Raw genomic sequence first — 4,748 nt, forward strand, 5'->3', positions numbered from 1 at the left:
AGCTCTACCAGGTGAGCTACCCCTATATGGATGTTTTTCTACATGGTCCCTCATAGATTTAATAGAATAAAAAAGTAAGATGTAAGTTAAAAAAGAGTAAACTTAAGACATTATTTGAAAATGTGAAAGTGCTCCTAACAGAGAGGGTTAAGTGGTTCAACAGTCTGCAGGCAGCAGTGGGAAACGCTCAGTGAGTTTCAGATTCTAACTGGAAGTGTGGAAGAGAGGAGTAATTGTTTAGAGGATCTAAGGGGTTTGGGAGGAGGAATAGGGACTTAAGAGGTTTCAAATATAAACTGGTGCCAGTCAATGCAGTGCTTTAACAGCAAGTAAAAGAAGATTGAGTTTTGTATTGCTGGTATGTTGGATGAGCTGGAGGGGAAACAAGGCCAACTGACTGACTCATGAATTTACAGCAATCAAGATACAAATAAATGAAAGCATATCAAATAAAACGTCTGTAGATCTCTATCCTCATGTGTGCTGGATAACAGTCACCCGATGACAGTTATCTTGTCACAACAGCACACACAGCCAGACAACCCCTGGATTACTCAACCCTTTATTACCCTCAAATCCGTGCATCTCTGCTTCTCCTCGACCCCCCCCCCCCCCCCCCCCCCCCAGACTCAGATAAAAGACGGCAGTAATTCCTGACACATTTTTGTTCAGTAGCGTTACATAACATTCATCCCAGTCATGCCTTTGATTACACTATAATGAACTCAAGCCCAGTCAATGTCTTAGTGGCAGAATGAATTAAAAAAGCTTATGAAAGTTGAGCCCAGTGGAGCATAGAGATTACTCACACAAAACCTCACACGGTCATTATTTCACCTTTGTAGTTTATTAGCTCCTGGCTTGGTGCAGGGGGAGAAGGGAGGAAGTGCTGAAGGGCCATGTGCTCTATGCTAATGTATAGTATGCATTATTATGCTTGGAACTGCAGAGCTGAATCTAAGTAATAAGAGCAGCTACTAATCCAGACTGTATACAGGGAGGAAGAAAAGGACGGAGGGAATATGTAGAGGACAGGGAAGGGGGGAGGGGGGGGGTACAATAAAGGAATGGTCAGAATCCACAGAGAGTGAGGTGAAGAGAGAGTGAGGGAGGGAACAGAGGAGGAGGGAGGGAGGCAAGCAGCCAGAGAAGAAGGGTGATGTCACCTCTAACAGGCAGCCAATGAGAGTCAGGGAGGGAGAGAGAGCGGCCGGAGGAGGGTGTGTTGTTCTATCACTGCAGCATCAGCAGAGAGGAGAGGGGCACAATCAATTTCATAGAGAAGAAGAAGAAAAGGCATAAGTAGATAAGGAAGAGAGGGGGGAAAAGGGACGCAAGGAGTTGCCAGAGGAAAGGAACATCACTGTGAAGGTAAGAGGATGTTTTTGTGAGGAGACCGACAGTTTGCCATTAAACAGAAGGAGAGCCGGAGAGAGGGAGCTGGTGAGCAGATTAATTAGGCTGTTAGGTGGAGGTGGCTTGTTATGGAATCGCACCTTTGCCTCATCTTCCATTGGCAGTAAAAGATGTCAGTCTGGTTCATGTAAATCACTTTAACAGCTCCTTGTTTAAATGCGTTCTCTTTGGTTATTTGTCCTTTTTCCATCACGTTTATTTATGTTTAGGAAAACTATGAAATTAGAGCTATTTCAACACAGTTTGAAAAAAATGTAATTGAACAAATGTCAAAAGACTTTATTTCAGTGGTAGAGGGGGTTGTGAGTAATTTTACATACACTGTAGCAATGCAATACTTTGAAATTAAGGCCAGGTGTCACGGATAACCTGTTGGTGCCGATTACTTTCAGAGAAAATGTTTTTTCTTTTGTTTTCGTGTATTTATGTTGCTGATTGAACATTCAGTCCATTGCATGCAACAGGGTCTCCTCTGACATTAATATTGAATATACAGCAGTGCTGTGTGCCTTTGCGCTGCCTCACTAAACACTTAATTGGCCAGATTACAAGACTTACTCTCTAAAATTTTACATTGTCTCATTATCTGTTAAAGTTGGGTTAATATATGATTTATAGAAACATTGGTGCAAATTGGATAAATGTGATTTTTAGTTTGTTGTATTTAAAAACTGCGTGTATTAAACTACAGTTTATAGCTGATGCTTTATTATATATTTATAGATGTATATATTTGTAAAAGGTACTTTGCAATTTCCTATCAAATGTGAAAAATATATAATGCAAATTTACTTTAAATCTGCTCCTTTGCAATTCATGTTGTATTGTGCATTTTCTACACGATTACGATTGCGAAATATATGTTTTGCCACTCCTTCTGCCTTGCTACTTTAATATGAATATTCATTTTTCTCTCCACATTCCCATCCCCCATCTAATAGCTGAGTGGCTTAATGTTAAGTACAGCCCATGATTGCAATGTGCTGCTATGATTGTCATTGATGTCGAGGATGAAACTCAAGCTGCATGGTGAACAGCATAGCGGAGCAGACTACAACAATTTTCTAGTCTACCAGTCTTATCTCCTGCAGCTGCAGTAGTTCTGTTTGCCAGGGCAATGACACAGCTGAGTAACCTGAAACTACAGACCTTGGAGGGAAAAAGGAGAAGGAATCTAAAAAGAACTGAAAGAGGGGAAAAAGATTGAGATATCAACAGGAGAGAGGGTGAGAGAGATATTTATAAAAAAAAAGGAGATATCCGGGGAAGTACAAATAAGGGTGGGGCAGCACTCGCAGCAGACTGTGTAGGTGTGCCCATGAAAAAGAGGCACTCACCTGGCTGTATGCCATACAGCTGTTTGCTGTCACCCTCTGCGGCCTGTTACACATCTGTTCTACCCATTGGCAGAAAATAGACAATGTTCCACTGGTTGTGTTAATGATGTAGAAAACTATATTGCCAGAAGCAGCTGCTAAAGGCTGTGAGCTTGTTTCGTCTGTGCGTGTCTGGTGTTTTGTGGGTAAGTGTATCTTTGTGCATCTGCTCATATGCAGCCCTGTCCTAAAGATCTAAACAGGTTCACATAAAATATGACCACATGCACGAAGATACATATGCTTGTGGATACGTACATATCTTTGGGCATCTGCTCATATCATGTGAGTGTATGTGTGTGCTGGTGGTGTGGTGAACCTGCTCTCTCTCTCCCTCCCTCCCTCCATGCCTCAGTAGCCTGCAGCTTGTCCCAGATGAACCCAGTCAAGGGACTGGAGGGGACGGAAGGAACTGTGCCTGACAATGACTTGTTACCATCTGTACAACATCCATAAACATACTGCACTGCACACATTCACACAATAGATCAAGATACAGCTGCTGCTGAAGAGGGCGTGTTGGAGTGAATGAATGAGTGTCTGTGTGCGTGCGTGTGTGTTTGTGTGCATCCTCTCTGTGGCAGCAATGCTCCAGAGACCCACTGCTGGTCACATTATCATACTATTTAATGCAGTTGGGTTTGTATGGCAGTGGCGGCCCGGTCTCTATGGTGTTGGGAGCTGCTGGTGTAGCAAAGATGTTGTTGTCAGAGTAGCTGGCTGGACTTGGAGTATATGATTACCCTCGCTACAGTATGGTGCAGAATGTAATCTCCCCTCTGACGCGGGCCAGTTAATTGAGCTGTTCCATCAAAGAGATGGATGGAAACAGGGATTTATGTGAGGAGAGAGAGACAGAGACAGGGATCTGTAATGAAAAGAGAGAGAGGGCATGGGAGGATGGCGTAAGCAACATAAAAAAGATAAAAGAGAGGAAGAAGAAGCTGGACTCCCTTTTGAAAGGCAAAGCACTTTGCATCCTATAATGCCCGTTCACTGCTATTGGTATCGCAGGGAGTAGGGAGAGAGAAGGAGGGATCAACTAGGATATAGAAAAGGGCAAGGTCACAAGGGAGGATGGGCTGTATCAAAAGAAAGAGACAACAAAATGAAGACGAAAAGATTAAAAGGAGGATTTCTAAACATTCTATATACAGACGGTAAACCTGACTATGATTGAAGTAGATTAGGAGAGAAAAGCCCTGCAATGTATGCTCATATAGTTACGCTTTTGCTTTATTCATTTTCACGGGATGATAATGTCAGAGATGGGATTTTTTTTTTCAAATGCCTTTAGTCCTGCAGTTGAAGTGGAGGGAGCTGGTGTTGTGTAGGAGGAGAGAACTGATCTGCTCTCAATCTGCCAGTTAGGAGCAACTCCAGGGAAGAGCAGTGCTGCACTGGCCCTTAACTCCTCAGCAACCTGTTACAGCCCCAAGGCAACTTTGTCAGTCATCCTGCTCACCAAACGCAGATATATCAACACACACAGGCATAAACACATCTGTACAGGCACATCTTCTGCAACACCCACAAACAAACGCTCGGCAAATACACACTGCAGAGATCCTGTTGCAGTGCGCCAAATTAAAGATTCTCTAATGTTGCCTCCCTGGCCTGATTACTTTAGTGTCTGCTACAGATCAAAGACCGCACTCACCACGTTCTGGGGATTCAGCCATTAAAGCAGCGACGGGGTAAAGTAAGGGTTAAGAGAGAGAACTGTCTCCTAGACAGAAGTGTCAACAATAACTGTTTCATCTTTGGTTTCCTTTTCATCCTCCTTTGAGAATAATAGTTGTAAAGTTACAAACTCACAAACGCAGATTAAAAGGCTTGTGTGAGCAAACTCCCTTGAGTTATCTTCCGCGTGTGCGTCTTTTTGATGCCCTGCATGTGTGTGTGCAGTTGCATGTGCACCTTCAGGATGCTGTCAAAATGGAGAGCCCCCCCCCC

General features: G+C 43.3%; 1 protein-coding gene across 2 annotated transcripts in view; it reads left to right on the top strand.

The window, feature by feature from the left end:
- The first annotated feature begins 1,238 nt into the window (after window positions 1–1,238).
- l1cama (L1 cell adhesion molecule, paralog a) overlaps window positions 1,239–4,748 on the top strand; it is a 36,824-nt gene continuing 33,314 nt past the window's right edge. For both annotated transcript variants that reach the window (XM_035656917.1, XM_035656918.1), the window contains exon 1: window positions 1,239–1,371. The gene's annotated coding sequence lies outside the window, so the exon portion shown is untranslated. The remainder of the gene's footprint in view (window positions 1,372–4,748) is intronic.

The sequence above is a fragment of the Morone saxatilis genome, unplaced genomic scaffold (genome assembly GCF_004916995.1).
Source record: "Morone saxatilis isolate NCDOM2014 unplaced genomic scaffold, NCSU_SB_2.0 Contig15, whole genome shotgun sequence".
NCBI classification, from domain to species: Eukaryota; Metazoa; Chordata; class Actinopteri; family Moronidae; genus Morone; species Morone saxatilis.